The 18,437-nt window shown below is 38.7% G+C and overlaps 1 long non-coding RNA gene across 1 annotated transcript in view; it reads left to right on the top strand.

Moving 5' to 3' along the window:
• LOC115294064 overlaps positions 1–18,134 on the top strand; it is a 263,626-nt gene extending 245,492 nt beyond the window's left edge. The window contains exons 2-3 of the long non-coding RNA XR_003909714.1: positions 5,160–5,277; positions 18,066–18,134. This is a non-coding gene — a long non-coding RNA (uncharacterized LOC115294064). The remainder of the gene's footprint in view (positions 1–5,159; positions 5,278–18,065) is intronic.
• Positions 18,135–18,437: the final 303 nt, after the last annotated feature.

Raw genomic sequence — 18,437 nt, 5'->3', positions numbered from 1 at the left:
TCAGGGTTGCAAGGTTTTTTTCTTCCCAAGATAACTTACTCCCATGACATAGTCTTTGGCTCCTCTATAGATTTTTTGAAGGTGATCAAATGACACTTTGGTACATAATTTAAAACAAGTCTCTTAGTGAAAGTTTTATAAGTCTTTGGCAATAGTTCCCAAGGCATGATATTTATTTTTGTGTCATAGATCACTCAAAATGGAAAAATAAAATCATACATTATTTATATTCTGGACTGTTCCTGATTACAATGGTTCTTACCAATGCCAGTTTTAGAATCACCTGGAACCTTTCCTAATGTTTTTTAAAAATTAATTAATTAATTTTTTATTTTTGAAAGAGAGACTGTGAGCAGGAGAGGGTCAGAGAGAGAGGGAAACACAGAATCTGAAGACAAGCTCCAGGTTCTGAGCTAGCTGTCAACAGAGACCCATGTGGGGCTGGAACCCACGAACTGTGAGATCATGACCTGAGCTGAAGTCGGACACTTAACTGACTGAGCCACGCTGGAGCCCTTGGAACCTTTTCTAAAAAAGAAAGTTCTTCCTCACTCTAGATTTAGAATTATTAATTCTTTTTTAAAGATTTTAAAAACAGAATTATTAATTCTTAAATGGGCCAAGAGTCTGAACTTTTCACAAGGCAGTTTAGGGATTACTTTGACTGGAGACCCATGTCTCCAGTTGGCAGACACTAAGGTCTGAGAGGTGGATAGTTGTTAAAGTCAGACACTTTCTAGATCATATGAGACACCCCTGACCCCTTGAGCTCAAACATGAGCTCATGCTCATTTTGGTGATGATCATTATCATACATATTTGCTTAAGGGACCATTGCACAACTGCAAAGCTTAAGGAAACTGACAAAATGTGTTGGCACCTTTTTTTTTTTTGCATAAGAAAACCCAACAAACTCTAAAGCAATTCCTTTCAAAAACATCTGGAGTACTTACTCCCTGAAAAAATTCATGTGTAAAAGAAGCTTAGATTTCCAGGGAGCTTCTTCTTAAGAAACTAAAGCAATAGAGATAAAAACTGGCAAATTCCTTAACCGGTTGAACTAAAGAGTGAGACTATGAAATGCTAATGCGAGCTGGTGAAAAAAGGAAAAAGGGTTGTAGACGTTTCTACTCATAAATAATCGAGATTAGATTACGCTAGATTAACTTTACAATTGTCCAAAGATGACACTTCTTAACTTGCCTTATGGACAGATATTCAGTTTTGGGGCCCCTGGATAGCTCAGTGGGCTAAGGGTTGGATTTGGGCTCAGGTCATGATCTCCCTGTTAGTGAGTTTGAGCCCTGCTTTGGGGTCTGTGCTAACAGCTCAGAGCCTGGAGCATGCTTCAGATTCTGTGTCATCCTCTCTCTGCATCTTCCCTGCTTGTGCTCTGTCTCTGTCTCGTCTCACTCTGTCAAAAATAAGTAAACATTAAAAATAATAAGAACAGATTTTGTTTTGTTACATTTCTTTCATTTTTGTTGCATTTGAATTGTAGAACAGTTCATCTTTCATCCTTCTCTCCTATTTGTCTCTTTTTTTCTTTGCTATTTCTTATACCTCTACATTTTGTTCATACCTTGTCATGTAGGCTATTCTGGCCATCTGTTCCCCTACTCAACTTTGTTTTCCCTTTCAGTTAACACAACCATATGGCACTAACCAGCTAACCAGTCAGAGATCACCTTCCATTCTGAAGATTGTTTGCCATTCATAGGAACGTGGTTATAAAGACTCTTGAGGAAACCTGACCTTGAAGAACTTTTCTGTTAATTTTGGTCCCTAGAGTTGGAGTTATTGAATGGATTTTTTAAAAAGTTTTGATTTAAATTCCAGTTAGTGAACATAAAGTGTACTGTTAGTTTAGTGTACAATTGAGTGATTAAACACTTAACTACAACTCGAGGTGCTTATCATGACTAGAACCTTCCTTAATCCCTGTCACCTATTTATCCCACCCCACTGATCTCCCCTCTGGTAGCCATCACTTTGTTCTCTATAGTTAAGAGTCTGTTTCGTGGGGACCCCTGAGTGGCTTAGTCAGTTGAGCATCTGATTCTTGATTTCAGCTTAGGTCATGATTTCAGGGTTTGTGAATTCACGCACTGCACTGAATTCTGCACTAACAGCACGAAGCCTCCTTGGGATTTTATCTCCCTCTTTCTCTGACTCTTCTCTACATTCTCTCTCTCTCTCTCTCTCAAAAGTAAACATATTTTTTAAAAAAAGAGTCTGTTTCTCGGTTTTCCTCTCTTTGCTTCCCCATATAGTCATTTGTTTTATTTCTTAAATTCCACATATGAGTTAGGTCATATGGCATTATTTTCTCTGACTTATTTTACTCAGCCTTATACTCTCTAGCTCCATTCACATCATTGGAAACGGCAAGATTTCATTCTTTTTTATGGCTGAGTATTACTGTATTGTGTGTTTGGGTGTCTCTATATATCTACATCTATTCTATATAATACATGTATACACACACCCATCACATCTTCTTTATCCATTCATGAGTCAATGGGAAGACACTTAGGCTGTTTCCATAATTTGGCTCTTGTAGATAATGCTGCTATAAACATCAGTGCGCATGTCTCCTTTTGAATTAGTGTTTTTGTATTCTTTGGGTAAATACCTAGTGGTGCAATTGCTGGATCATAGGGTAGTTCTATTTTTAACTTCTTATTGAATGGATTCAATGGCGCTATTGCAGCTCTCTTTTTATCTCCTCCAAGTTCACGTCTGGGTCAACCCAATGGACTTCTCTTAGCTCCTAGTCATCATGGGCTTTGTGTCCTCCTCACAGGCTGCTTTATTCTTGGTGGGTGGGAGTGGGTGGTGGGTGGTCCAGACGCATTTCGGCACTTAAATTTCCATCCCCATGCTTTCCGGCATCCAGGCAGTAACTCTGTCATCACTCACCTCTCTCTTTCCTCCGCATCTTATTTTTCAGATACACATTAAAAAGTAGCCCTTTACAGAAGAACCAGATAATCCTTTTTAAGCTAAACGCAAAGCCATCTTTTGCCTTTGATACTTTGCTTGGTGATGGAGTTTTGTATCTGATGTCACATCTCTCCCCAACTCCCCGGGCTTTTCAGTGTTGAAATTAAAAAAAATAATAAATGCTATTGCCTGACTTGATTTAATTTCCTCATCATGGGCTTCAAAGTGCCCCCCCCCCTACTTTTATGGAAAAAATAAACGAATCCATCTAACCTGTGGAGGAAAGAAAATATTTGTGAGGAAAGCAGATGGTTTGTAGCACAAAAGAGCCACAAACTTGAGAGATCATCCATAAGGAAATCTGACAAGACCTCAGTTGGGATTACTTTCACAGGGGAAGAATCAAAAGGAAATTAAAAAAAATTTTTTTTTACATTTTATTTATTTTTGAGAGATAGAGACAGAGAGACAGCATGAACAGGTGAGGGGCAGAGAGAGAAAGAGACACAGAATCTGAAGCAGGCTCCAGGCTCTGAGCTAGCGGTCAGCACAGAGCCCGACGAGGGGCCCGAACCCATGAACTGTGAGATCACGACCTGAGCCAAAGTTGAACCCTCAACCAGCTAAGCCACCCAGATGCCCCAAAAGGAAATTTTTTTTAACAGGGTCTAATTCATTGGTGAAAACATGGCTAGAAAACAAGCAAAAAAAAAAAAAATCAAGGAAACTAGATGTGATTGATGGGATGGAAATAGTCAACAGAGAGCAACTGAAGATTTCAATTTAAGGTTAAAATACTGCATAGACCTTAACTGAACTTTCACAGTTTCAGAGCCAGAATATTGGAGAGACTTCGAGGTTTCCGTTAGCTGCTCTTAGCTAAAATCTCAGAGCCTGGATGAACCCAAATTGGTCCCATGGATCATAAAGTACTTTATAGATGATTGGCCTGATTTGCTACAAGAGTAGGCTGTGTTCACTGTTGTATATTTAGCTTATTTATCGTTTTTTTGTAAGTGTTCAGACACTGAGTCTTCATGTTAAAAGGTGAATTACAGAAGGCTACACACTTACCCAGCTGTTCTGAAAAATGGTTTATGTTGAGTGGGTATTTGTTTCTTGAATCATGTAGAAAAGTTGTCATCATACCAGATCAGCCAGCTTTTCTTTGTCTTATGACAGACTATTGAACTGTTGAAGAGTATAAGAGAGGAGTATTTATTTTTATTATTTGATGAGCAGTGGTACCTGTAGCGTCTAAAAAATCCGCTTACCCATTTAGCATACCCTGGCGTGCCAATTTTACTACCAACTTTTCATCTTGCGAGCTGCTTCACATTTGGCCTCTAGATTCCAGTATATAAAAATGTGCTTCATTTTCTTCTCACCCTTAGTCATAGGAGGGGTGAAGGAGCCTTTGTGGCGATTCTTACAGAATAAAGATTCCTCAAAGCTCTTATTTTCTCTACTCACAAACTGTGGGCTCCCTCTCTGTTCTCTTTCCCCAAATCTTTCCTTTATCTTCATCTCAATCAGAGCTGTTGTCTGATTTTGTTGTCTGGAATGCCTTTTCAACTTGAAAATGCAGCAAGAGCTAGATCTGAAAAGAAAGGGAAGACAAAATATACGATGTGTTATCCGCTAGTAAAATGAGTACCCCAGATCCCAGTGAGGTTGGGTCATTTTAAACACAGCACCATAAATTTCTGTGGCCAGCATTTGTATTTCCTATGTTTAAACACCAAGATTAGGTAAAAAGTATCATAATTAAATTAGAAACTCTTTAGAGGAAGGGAAGAAAACCCCCCACCCCAGAATGCTGTCATCAATGAAACCATAAAACTATAAGGAGCAAAGACTATATAGAGGTTAAGGGAAATGGAGCATGGGTCATGGAGAGAAAATTCCCACAAGAATCATATTTCAGACAACTGCTGTTGGAATAAAACCACTTCTAGGTCCGTGCTTAAACTTAATCTGTAGTTACCATTTCATAAAGATCATTACTGGGAGGCCCCAGCATGTAATAATAATTATTATAATAATATTATAATTATTATCTCCATTATGTAGAACTTCGGAGTTTGAGACCCTTTGCTGTCCATTAATTCTGTGATGGCACATCTTGCAAGAAAGCTCTGGCAAATACGGTGATGATCGTTCCGCATTCCTCTTAGGCTGATGTTTCTCTTTGTTTTCTCATTTTCACACAGGGAAACCAAGTCACAGTCAAATGAAAGGCAGCTGGAAGGAGGAGCCTGTCGGAGGCGTCCTTGCCTCCCTGGCACTGCCCGAAAGCCCCGGGACCTCCAGACCCGGTGCCTTCGTGAGGTATGCTCTGACCGTTCAATAATTAAAATGATTTTGCCAGACATTCCAGTCTGGTGGCAGGATTTCATGGGGGAATTTGGAAGAAGACAATTGCTCAAACGGTTATTACTCTTTTGCTTTTCTGACCTCAGAGGGGTATTAAACACAGAGGGATCATTACCAAAAATACAGTGTGGGGGAGAATGAATCTGAGGGCCCCTGGAAAGGAATGTGGCGTGAAAAGCAGCTCAGCACCTCCCGTTGCTTTCTGAGTTGTAACTGCCGTTTGGTGGCATCCAGACAGATACGAGAGGCCCGGCAGGCTCTACTGTGTGGCTGTGACATGTGTGCGGGGATGCTGGGTTAATTCTGTGTCTGAGATGTGTGCTCACTCCACGCCCACTGAAGGCTGTGCTTCTGTGTAATGTGGGCAATTTTGGACGTCTGGCTTTCGTGCTCTGTAACTTTAGAAAAAGCTACTGATAGAGCTGACACTTTTTTGGATTCTTCTAGAACTCTCTGCATACAGTAAGATTATTTCTGAACATTCTTTTCATTACTAACTGACATAAACACATGTAATGAGAACTTGGCACCGGGGAAACGTTCAGAAATGGCATTGTATTTTTAAGAGGTGGAAAGAAAGTTAGAAAGTCTGAAACAATTGGAAATCGCCCAGCTGCCTTTTTGAATCTTTTTAGTGGATTCAGTTACGTGTTCTACAAACATCTAAGTTGTAAAACTTTTGGCTGCTTTGAGTCATGTTGAATCAATAAATAAAGCTCTTAGGTAGTACGTACAAAATGTGTGGTAGTGTAGCAGAGCAGTTTCCCCCTCAAAATCTCCCTGTTTTTCACAATTATGAAGTTCTTCAAGATCATGTTAAGGAACTTGGAAAACGATGAATTGAAAGTAGCAGAAAAAGGTTGACTACAATTCCTATTTCCTACTCCACCTCCCATTGTTAAGCCTTTTGGCCTAATAGTGTAATTCCTTCAATTCAGTGTGTGTGTGTGTGTGTGTGTGTGTGTGTGTGTGTGTGTGTGTGTGTTTTATGCTTGACATTTTGGTATATACTAATCATTAATCTGCCCAAATCTTCTATGTCTCTGAATGTCACCTTTCCAACCTGAAAAGTGATAACGCTGTGCCCACGTCACTGACTTTTCCTGAGGATTTGACAGTAGTACACGGTGTCCTGGAGAAGTAGAAGTTTCATGGGGACAAATACAAGCTTTAATGTTTCCATTCTCTATTCTCACCCATGTTAGGCTGAATCTTTCTGTTTCCTTAACGTTTGAGGCATTTTTTTTTTTTTTATTCTGGGGCTAGTTTCCTTTAAAAATGTCAGGTTAGTTCAGTTTAAAACTTCAGTGAAAACTTTAGGTTTTGCAAACAACAAGGAGTGGTCTGTACTTCTATGAATCCAGTCTGGGAGCGAGGTGGAAGGATTAGGGAAAAAAAACAACCGGCACTTACCTTGGCTTTGGAGCGGGCTTCTCAGGCCCTTCCCCCGGCTAAAACCAGTTGACTGCCTTCACTGTCCTCATTGGGACAATCAGACATTTGCTTTCTCAGCCGGTAGAGTTCTTATTGTGTCTACAGGATTTTCCCACCCCGTGGTTCCTCTGACTCCATGTTTCACTGTTTCTAACCCCTTTCAGATTCCACCAATGGCTGACTCTTGAGAATCAGTCGATACAAACTCTTGTTTGTTACAAACATGTTCCCTTGCTTGGTGGCCAGAACTCTTAGCAGAATTGGAGGGGTGGGTACGGGTGAGATTCTAGCCAGAGAGTTCTGGAATGTTCCTTGGTCAATGTAACACCCCATGAATATAACTCCCCACCACTTGGTGGATAGCTGTGTCACACAAACTTGCCAAGGTGTGGCCTATATGATTGTGCGAATGAGAGGTAATTCTTAGCTTCATTGGCAATGGGAACATCCCAAGGAAGACATACTAAAAACGTTGGGGACTTGCAATCTATCAGATGTGACTTTCAGCTCTGGTCCTTACCCTTCCTGCTTTCTAGGCACATGATCTTTAGTACATGGCACCAACTCTCTGGCAATTCTGTGAATTGTGTGACTACGAGAGGCCAAAGGATTAAATGAGAATTAAATGAAACATGGTAGTCCAGTAAAGGTCTCTAGCTCTCTTTTTTCATTTCCTTGTTGATTTTACATGAAGCCATGCAATGTGTGCTTTGCCTGTTGCTTTTCTCTCTTCTTTTTTGTTTTCTTTCTCTTTGCTTGTGTTTCTCTCCTTCCCTTCTTCTTCCCCTTCCTTTGTTCTGTTGTTGGAGAGTAGAAACAGAGAGGTATCTAGGAATATGGGTACAGGAAATGGATGGGGGATGCCGGGAGGGGAGCGAGGGTACCATTGTACTTTAATAGCCAATCACCTACCCTCGGTGGGCCCCGAACACAAAACTTTCCATGCCTGAACTGGAGCCAGAAGCTTTGTGAGTTGATTTGGATGGAGTGTAATGACTGGAGAGGATACAGAAAAAGGAGGTTGATCCCATTTAATCTGTACAGGATACAGTTTCAAGACCAAAGGGCAGGATGGCATAGACTGCAAATTCATTTCAAGTGACAGGAATATAAAATCCATATGAATAAAGTCACAGATATTCATATACAGTTTTCAAATAACTCCTAATGAAGTTTGCCATTTCCCTGGTTACAGACAATTCACAACCGTATGTTCGTTCACTTTAATATTTATAAGAAATAGTTATGGAAGGAGTTAGAAAATACACAGGGAGAATTGAATCCTCAGTATTCCTCGAAACACATTAAGCCCTGGATTCACTGCCTCCAGAATCCATTTTTGATAGAAAAACCCAGGCTGAAAGTTTTTCCAAGTTGCCACAATAATGGTACTGGCAATAAACTTGAGCATTGTTTTTCCCTCAGGGAAGATTATGCTGAGTGCATTTGATAGAATTGTGTATGGAGAAAGAGGGAAGCAAGGGAAGTCAAGGGGGAAGGGATGATGAGCAGAAGAGAGAATGAAAACCTAGCAGAAGCATTAAAGCTTTAACTTCAATACAAATGATTTTCCGACTGTTGGAGAACGCAAGGGTGATAGTCATAATTGCCCAGCTGTTGTTTGCAGACTCTAGCAGCTGCACAGAAGTGACTACACAGATACGGAATTTTATTGTCTTTTCTGCAATTCTTATGTGACTCTGGGTGGTGGGGGATATTATTTTACCCTTGAATAGCAGGAGGAAAAACCACATTTTCCTGAAAGGTTCAGACAAATCAAGGAAGTGAGAGAATTCAACTCCTCCTTCACAGTCTTTTGTTGAACTATGGATTCAAGGTGCAGTTAATTACACCTGTCTCATTACTGCCATTGAGAATACTCCAGCTCTGAATTTTTTTTTAATGGCCTTAAATTGCATAGATATGGGAAACAAATAACTAGTTGCAAGTGCTTAGTTTTCCCCTCTAGTGACCTAATGAAGAAATGGAAATTAAGATTCTTTTCCCTTTTATTTAAAATAAACAGTACTCTCTTTCCTGTAGTCTATGTAGTATTAAAAATTAAGAGGTCGTAACGGGATGCTTTAATTAAAGAAGAGTTCAGCAGACATTGTAAAATGAGCCTCTTTTATGAATTTGGGAGCTATATGGCCAGCATATGTGATGAGCAGTGTCACACGGAGGTAAGATAATCTATGGGCACAGCTGACCTTTGTCAGAAATCCTAGCATCTCTACTGTGCAATGATTAGAAACCTTCAGGATCCTTCCTACTTCCATTCTGATGTCCTTTTCCCCCCTCAATTGTGTTTACATTGACCCTTTTATAATTTTCTTCAATTCTTTGGTTTGAGCCAAACACATCCAATTTTATTTTTTCCAGTAGATTTCTTTTTCTTACTATTCCCTTCACACAATCTTACAATTATGCAGACCTGCATTCATTTACTGTGGGGTTACATGGCAGTCAACCTAGCGTCAGTTGAAAAGATCATGAGTCAGAAATGCATTTAGTACACCCAACCTACTGAACAGCATAGCTTAGCTTAGCCTATCATAAATGTACTCAGAAGACTTACATTAGCCTGTGGTTGGGCAACAGAAGGTACCATCAAGCTTATTTTATTATAAAGTGTTGAACACCCCAGGTAATTGATTACCAAAAGTGAAAACCAGAATGGTGATAAGTGTATTGGTTGTTGGACCTCCTGATTGCATGGCTGCCTGGAGGATGCAGCTTTCTGCCTTTGCCCAACAAGAGACACAGACAAAGAGCCTTGGGAAAGATCAAAATGCAAAACTTGAAGTATGGTTTCTTCTGAACATGCATCACTTTTGTACCATCATAAAGTCAAAAAATCATAAGTCAAACCATCGTACGTTGGGGACCATCTGTATTTGCATGTCTTTCTTTCCCTCACTTGGCACATACCTTTCTTTTCACTGATTGTTAAATACTTATGTTGCTTAATAATTTAGGAAAACAATATGTCTTTGCAGTAAAACACATAACAATGGTTGAGCCTTTACTGTGTGTTGGACATGAAGCTCTGTACTTGAATTATGGTTACTTCCTTTAATCCTTCAACAGACCTGGGGGATTTTTATTATGATTATGTTCATTTTACAGATAATAAAACTGAGAAGCAGAGATGCTAATATGTGTATAATTGTATAGCTGGAAGACTACCGAGCTAGGTTTCAGACTCTTGTTCTGTCTCTGATGTTGGGCATGCCCAAAGTGGAGGTCTGTCCTCTTTGTCCTGCTTTCTTGGTAATCGTTCGGGTTTCTTGGTCTAAATATTAATCATGTGTTCCAAAATATATTTTCTAGACCTAAGCTTTCCTGGAATTCTGACATCATATATGTTCTTGGCTGGTTAATAATCTTTACTTGGATATAGAAGTAGACATCTCAAATGTAACTAGTCAAAGCAGAGGTATTGACGACTAATATCCTATGTCCTGCAATGGACTTCTTTCTGTCTGGGTTAATATCACAATCTTCCTCCTAGTTGATCAAATCAAAATTATCTATCTCTTTTTGTTCCTGTCCTTTTCACATTTCTCTTTGTAGTCAGTCAATAAACACTATCAGTTTTGCCCCTACAGTATATTCCAAATGCCCTCACTTTTCTCTATATTTTGTATTGAAGCCCTAGTCCAAGTTTTCATTGTATTTTACTTGGTCTATAGCAGGAGGCTTTGTATAGGTCTCATGATTGCATTACTGCCCCTACACTGTCCACTGTCAACCCAACAGTTACAGTGATGCTTCTAGAATGAAAATTACAGTATAAAATAATTCTGCAGTGAATTTCGATCGCACTTGGGATAAAATAAAAACTCTTTTCATTACTTTCTTGTCTGAGTAATACTTGTTATCAAGCTAAGGCTTGAGTGATATTCAGGGACGCTCTTCCCAACCGTACAATGTAAAGTAGGAACCCTGTTACTTGCAGATCACTATTATTCCTGATCGTTTTTCTTACACATTTTGTTATTTTCTGCAACAATATGGGTTCCATGAGTTAAGTGCCTTGCCTGTCTTGATTATAGCTGTACTCACAGGTACTTCATAAATGTTAGTCATAATCAAACACATACAAACAGTAAAATTTCACGCCATCACCCTCGAACATTCACCATTTGACCAACATGCTTTATTGACTTCTGTATGCATCTTTGCATATTTTCTTTGAAGTGCACTTTTAGATATGGAATTCAGTCAAAAGGTACTCATGCTTAACTTTTGATAGGCATTGAAGAATTGGCTCTCAGAAAGTTACTGCTTACCAAGTGTGAATAAGAATTTCCATTCCTCTGTTCTCTCATCAACCTTGGGAGTTGTTAATTTTTTTTTTCAATTTTTGCTGATCTGAAAGGTGAAAAACAATATTTTGTTATTGTTTGAGTTTGTGCTTACTTCATTAGCAGTTAAGTTGAATATGATTTTGAAATTTAAATGCCTTTAACGTTTCTTCTTTTATGGATTCTCTGTTAAAATTACAGTGACTATTTGTGTATGTGTGAGCACACATGTATGTGCATTTTTTTATTTTGTAGGTGAGAGTCCTTATATGTATCGCAAATAATTTCAGTCACATTTTAGATTTAGTGTTTTCTTTTTAAAAATTTATTATTTTCATCCACTTTTTAAAAGCTTATTTATTTATTTTGAGACAGAGAGGGGGAGAGAGAGACAGAAGCAGAGAAGGAGAGAGAGAGAATTGCAAGCAGGCTCCATATTGTCAATGTAGAGCCTGATGGGGGGGTTTGAACTCACGAATCTTGAGATCATGACCTGAGCCGAAACCAAGAGTTGGATGCTTAACCAATAGAGACACCTAGCTGTCCCTGTTTCCAGCCACTTTTCATTTTTATTTAATTTTCATTAACTAATGTTTGTTGTCTCTACAGAAGTTGACATTTTTATCTGGCATTGTTTATAGTTTTCTTTGGTGACTTCCTTCAGTTTTAGCTCTAGAAAGCATTTCCCTTCCTCATAGTTTAAATACATTAATGTTTTGTTTTATTTCTTTCATGTTTACATTTTTATTTCTCTGTAATTCATTTCAGTATAAGAAATAAGGTAGATAATTACCTTTTTACTTAACGTCTAAAAATATCAGTTTTTCTAGTATCAGTTTTCTTCCTACCATCTCTAACCGACCAATTCTCACAATTTTTTTCCAACATTCTGTATTTCCATATATACCAGGATCCATTTGCTGATTCTCTATTTCAGCATGTTCTAATGTTCTTGGGAAGGTAATTTTAGGAATTCTCTTGGGAATAATTTTATGGTCACACAAGTCTGGGAAACTTAAGATTATGTAAGTTTAGACAGATATCTATAGAACGGTACTTTGGGAGTCTTTAATATGCAAAAATTGATAAGTATCTAAGAGGTGGACACAAATAAGCTTCCGTTTTTGATGATGAGTATTTGCCCATGGAGACATTTTTGAGAAGCATTTCAGTTGTGTGTACTTTGGCAAACTCAATATGTTGTTTTTATTATTATTATTTTAAGTTTATTTATTTTGAGAGAAAGCAGGAGATGGGTAGAAAGAGAGGGAGGGAGAGAGAGAAACCCAAGCAGGCTCTGTGCTATCAGCACAGGACCCTATGCAAGGCTCCAACTCATAAACCATGAGATCATGACCTTAGTCAGAGTCAAGAGGCAGATGCTTAACTGCCTGAGTCACCCAGGCACCACTCCCAATGCATTCATTTTTATTGATCTGTCTATGTACTGGCTGGTGCCACCATCTTTTAATGCATGTTCCTTTACACTCTTTTTTCTCATTTGGTAAGTCATGTCCTTGCTTGTTAGTATCCTTTTTCAGAATAGAAGTTTCCCAAACAGTTTGCACATGTCTCCCACCACAGATGTTTTACTTCATGGAGTCTCTAGGGGAAAATAAGTCATGAAACTTCTCATGCTTCTGCAGGACAGAACTTGTCTGAGGTATATATATTTTTTCTTTTCTTTTCTCTCTCTCTCTCTCTCTCTCTCTTTTTTTTTTTTTTTTTGGCACTTTCTTCCCTTTGTTTAAGTTAAGCAAAAGCAAGACCTTGGATAACACTAAAGTTTTTCAAAGGCTAAGACTAATCTGAGGTTAGTTGAGATAATTCTGATTAAGAGGAAATAGAAAGCCCCTGAGATGAGATGAGAGGGAGCAGCTAATCAATAAGAGATAAGCAGAGGAGGACAACTGGTCAGACAGTCCTGAGCATTGAGAGGGAGCTAGCGGTCTTCAGGATTGAACAATAAGAAAGTGTTAGTAATAAGGGAGGCATGTGTCAGAAACTGTATCTTACTCACTTGTTCACTTTCCAGGTCATTCTAAAATAACCTTTAAAATCATAGTAAAATTTAAATTTTTTAAAGAAAATTAAAATCTTGCCATAGGGCCACGGTAGAAAGTTGATGCTGAGACTAGACAGACGGGGGCAAAGCCCTGCTATCTGTTAGCTTTGGAAGAAGATGGACCCTCAGTTTAATATTTTAGTTTACACACTGTATGGTAGTGAGAGGATTAAGACACCTGAGGTAGGTTTACTCTAAGGGAACAGCCCCTGAACTTGAATCCAGAAAATGTGGCTCTGAGCCCTGACCTGTTGCTAGTTGTGTGACTTTGCACAAGACACTTAGGTTCTCGGATCTTCCTGTTTGTAAGGCTGTCATTACTGGAGCTCGATCTGAAGACATAGATATTGTGCACAACATCTCCAACTCCACATTTGATGACCCCATGGTTATGGTAACTTGGAATTGGGCAGAGTGGGAGTTTGTACATCCTGGTGAGTGACGCCTCCTGCAAATCAAGGTGGTGTTGTTATTGTTGTCCTTGCTGAGTTCAGGGAGGCTGTGTGAGCTCTGCAGTGTGTAATCCATACCAGTTCTTAAAGTTGTTGGAAAACCAAAATGATTTAATAAATATGAAATCACTTTATGAATTAATGACCTCAGCCAACTGAAGGCATACATGTGACTTTATCTCTGAATACCTCTCTGAAGATGAAAACTAAAAAAACCTGTTGATTTCTAAAGAGAACAAATGTTAGAGTCCACAAGTGTCAGTCATTCATCTTTGGCTAATTTTGGAAATACTTAAAGTATTTTCATAGAGTGGGTATTTTTAGAGAGAGAGAAAGGAAAAGCATGAGTGGGGAGGGGCAGGAGAGAGAATTTCAAGCAGGCTTTGCACTGTTAGCACAGACCCCATTGCAAGGATCCATCTCAGGACCATGTGATCATGATCTGAGTTGAAACCAAGAGTCAGACCCTCAACTGACTGAGCCACTCAAGCGCCTCCTCAAAGCCCCACTTCTATAATCTAAACATCTTTGACTTATATTCCCAACTGCCTTCTGACTTTGAACACCTTAAATACCTTAATAAAAAACGAAGTGACCTCTTCAGTCAGAGATACAAATGCTTTCTGGTATAGTGGAAAGAACGTGAAATGTGGTCAGGAGAGTAGGGTTCTAGTCCTTACCAGAGCCTTCATAAGAGGGTGGAGAGGAAAAGTAGCCATGAGGGGAGTTTTATTCCCCACTTGATACAAAGTCCTATATCTAATGGTAGCATACAAAGTATTTTTCCCCCTTCTCTTCCCATCCCCGCTACAAATCAGTTCATTGGCACACTACTTTTCAAGATTCTAGAACATACCTTGTATGGGTTGAGTGTTGGGAGTTCTTTGGGAGAATTAATACTAAGTTTGACAAAAATGTAAAGAAGTCAGGAAAGAAATTTGTGAGAAAGTTTTACATTGGCAAGGTAGAAGCTGACAAGAAATAAGCTGGCTTGACAGTCAACATACTGATTATATTGATCAAGTTTGAACACAATAAAATTGATTCCAGAAAGTTCTTCCTTGGATTATTCATTGGGGATTTGCTCTAACCTTACTGTTTTGGGATAACATTTAAAATTCGTTTTTTATTTTTAGTCACTTCATTTCCAGAAACAAGGAAATTGATATATTTCATAAAATTTTTATTTCAATAGGCCTGGTTTTGAAAACATTTTCATGTATAGAGATGAGAACTTTAGTCTGATGATATTTTCTGCTTAAGTCTTTTTCATTGCCCTCTAGTGGCATTTGATTGGTTACATGTATTATAGATGTGTTAGATGGGTTTTACAAGAATTGACCTTTTATTAATATCATAAGTTTCTTCAAAATATTGCTAGAATCAAAATCCTTAACAACACATAACCAAATTAAAGTTTCAAAGTTTCTTTGTCTCTATCAGTAGGTCTTTATTAATTTCTTTTCAAACTTGAACTTGTGGCAGTCTATTGTTTCAGTGTAAGCAAACGATTTTGATCATGTGACCACTACACTGATGATACAGGGAGAACCCAGAAAGGCCAGTTTCAACTGGCCAGTGCCTGGACTTGGGGCAATTGGGTGGTTCAGTTGGTTGAGTGTCCAACTCTTGGTTTCGGCTCAGGTCATGATCTCAGAATCATGGGAGGAAGCCCCATGTCAGTCTCCTTGCTTAGTATGGAGACTGCTTAGGGATCTCTCTTCTTCCCTCCCCCTCCTCCCCACTGCCTTCTTCCCCACTTATGCTCGCTCTCTAAATTAAAAAAAAAAGTGGTTGGACTTATATAGTCAGCAAAAATGCAAATGCTAATGATATTGACAAATGGTTAAGAATCAGGTGACAGATTGGCATGTAATCTTCATCCACTTACTTGGATGAAATATAATAGTGTTCCTAATGTTAAACACAAAGTTTAGTTTGATGTTGCATTGAATAAAGAGCTAACTTTTGGGGGCCCCTGGGTGGCTTGGTCGATCGAGCATGAGTCTTTGGCTCAGGTTATGATCTCACAGTTTGTGGGTTTGAACTCTGCATCGAGTTCTGTGCTGACAGCTCAGAGCCTGGAGCCTGTTTTGGATTCTGTGGCTCCCTCACGCTCTGCCCGTTGCTCACTCACACATGGTCTCTTTCTCTCTCAAAGATGAAAAGAATGTTAAAAACAAAAAAAGAGCCAAGTTTTGAACCAACATAGGGGTTTTTGTGAATATCAGCCTTAGGGAGACTTAGGCTTGCAAATAAATTTTTGGTTGCACAAAATTCTGCCCTACTAGGCTAATTTAATTTGATATTTAAAATCAGTGTTATTTTACTGTGATAATTAAAGTGTTACGATAATAAGAAAACTGCAATCATCCCTTTATTTTGATAGCGCTGTCACAGTACTCAGACCACATCCTCTCAGGAAGTGGGAAGTAGCGGATATCCACCAGTGGAGGCTGATTTCTCTAACACGGCAGGTCAACCAGGTTTTAGTGTTGTGTATGTAACCTGCTCCTGGAGGAATATAAAATTGCAACCTCTCACCTAATTTGTGTGCTACAAAGAAAAATTTTAAGTGCACTCTTAATGTTTTTCTTGTTCAACAGCAAAACAGGAGGTATTTTAGTGGGCAAAATGACAAACTTCACTTTGTATCTTTCCATATCTACGGATCTTTTAGTTGGATTCTCATTTCAGGGGCTCCTCGGTGGCTCAGTTGGTTAGCAGGCAACTCTTGATTTTAGCTCAGGTCATGATCTTGTGGTTCATGAGACTGAGTCCCATGTTGGTCTCTGTGCTGACAGTGGGGAGTCTGCTTGGGATTCTCTGTCTCCTTCCCTTTTTGCTCCTCCCTCACTCTCTTTTTCCCTTTCTCCCTCCCTTGAAATCAGAGGTTTTTTTTTTTTTAAACTTCTTCCTTTAATTCGAGTACTTTATTCATTCATTCACCATTTGCCATATACTTATGATCTATATATCATATTGGGCATTATTGTAGGGTCCTAGGAACCTAATAGTAAATGGACAGTTGTTCTATATTCTTGTTTATATGGACAGATAAATGAGTAAACAAGTCAGGAAAATTATTATGGCTTATGACAAAGATTGTGAAAGGAGGACATCAGCAGAATAATTGATTGTAAGCAGGTGGGGGGGTTGCTTTTGTTCTCCTTTTTATAAAGACATGGGAGCCGAGGATAGTTAAGCACATGTTGATGGCCCCTGGCCAGCTGAGATGAGCCAGCTCTTCAAGTCTGAAGCCCACACTTGTCCCTCTCCTGGGTGCTGAGACTAAAGAAAATTCAGTGACTATTCACTCCTGTGGCAACTGAATTCTGTTGTAAGGAGTTTGAGCTAAATCAGTTTTTATTTTTATTGTTTTTAAAGTTTATTATTTATTTTGAGAGGAGAGAGAGAGAGAGAGAGAGAGAGAGAGAGACAGACAGACAGACAGACAGACAGACAGACCAAGAACGTGCGCAAGAGAGAGCACGAGGGGGAGTGGTTTGGGCAGAGAAAGAGAATTCCCAGCAGGCTCCTCACTGATAATGGGACTCGAACCCATGAATCGCAAGGTTAAGACCTGAGTGGAAGTCTGATGCCTAACTAACTGAGCCACCTAGGCGCCCTGGGCTAAATCACTTTTTAAAACCACCTTCTTATAACTTAGAGAAATCATCATCTGCATCATTAGCTCCCAGAGAACAATGTATTGATCAAACAACAGGACCCAGAGAGAAGCAAGTGAGGGCTTGACACATAGCAAGTATGCCTTCAGAAAACAATGGCAAAAGGACTGATTATTCTAAAAAGTCTAAAAGGACAAACTGAAAGGCACTGGGGCAATTAATTATTCATTTGGAAACAATAAAATTTGACCTCTACCTGACATGCACAAAAATTTAATCAAAAAGAAGTAAAGGTAAGAATTTGAAAAACATAACTGTAAACTTTTTATGGAAAAAGACTTTTTAAAATGATACTGGGTCAGTAAAGGATTCTTAAGTTACCAAAGTATAAAAGATAAGAAAATTATTCATCACAAGTTTTCATGAAAAATAAAGCCACGGGCTGGAGCAAATACTTACAGAACCTACAACTTGACAAAGAGATAGAATCCAAAATCGATAAGGAATACACAAACAAAAAAGGTAGAAACAATTCACTGAAATAGAAGTGAAAGGTATGAACAGACAATTCACAGATGAAAAGATCACTAATTCATATATGTACTGGTGCTCACTCTCACTAATAATGAAGGAAATGTGTATTGAAATCCTAGTGAGATGTATTGTGACTCATGAGATTGGCAAAAAATAAGACTGCCATTACCAACACTGTTGAGAACAAAGAAGTAGTAAGCCTCATATTCTATCCAAGCGAGTGTGAATTTTGTAATAATTCTCAAGAGCCATTTGGTAATTTTTTGGTTAAACTGACCAAGTACCAGCAATGTATTACCAATTCCTGTTTTTGATGTAGACCTAGGAGTATCTCCTGAAAACAGACAGAAAAAAACCATGGATGGATGTCTTGCAGCAACATGTGCACAGGTAAAAAATTAGAAACCACCTATCAACAGAGGAGTGGATCAATAAATTATAAGTTATTTAGATAATGACTAAACAAACGGAATAATTTCAAAATAATTTTTAGTGCAAAAGGTAAACTACAATATGATAGTATATATGTAAGTAGCAGAATGCTCTATCTGCGTATTAGATACACACATTGGCAGAAAAATGTGAACTAGAAAGATACACATGAACTTGAGGAAGTACTTCTAGAAATGGGGGTTCAGGTATATCTGGAAGATGTAGTTCTTCAAAAAAATGTAGTGATGAAGAAATCATT

The sequence above is a fragment of the Suricata suricatta genome, chromosome 6, assembly GCF_006229205.1.
Source record: "Suricata suricatta isolate VVHF042 chromosome 6, meerkat_22Aug2017_6uvM2_HiC, whole genome shotgun sequence".
NCBI lineage: Eukaryota > Metazoa > Chordata > Mammalia > Carnivora > Herpestidae > Suricata > Suricata suricatta.
The sequence above is the reverse complement of the archived record's forward strand: the minus strand, read 5'-3'. Positions and strand labels throughout refer to the sequence as shown.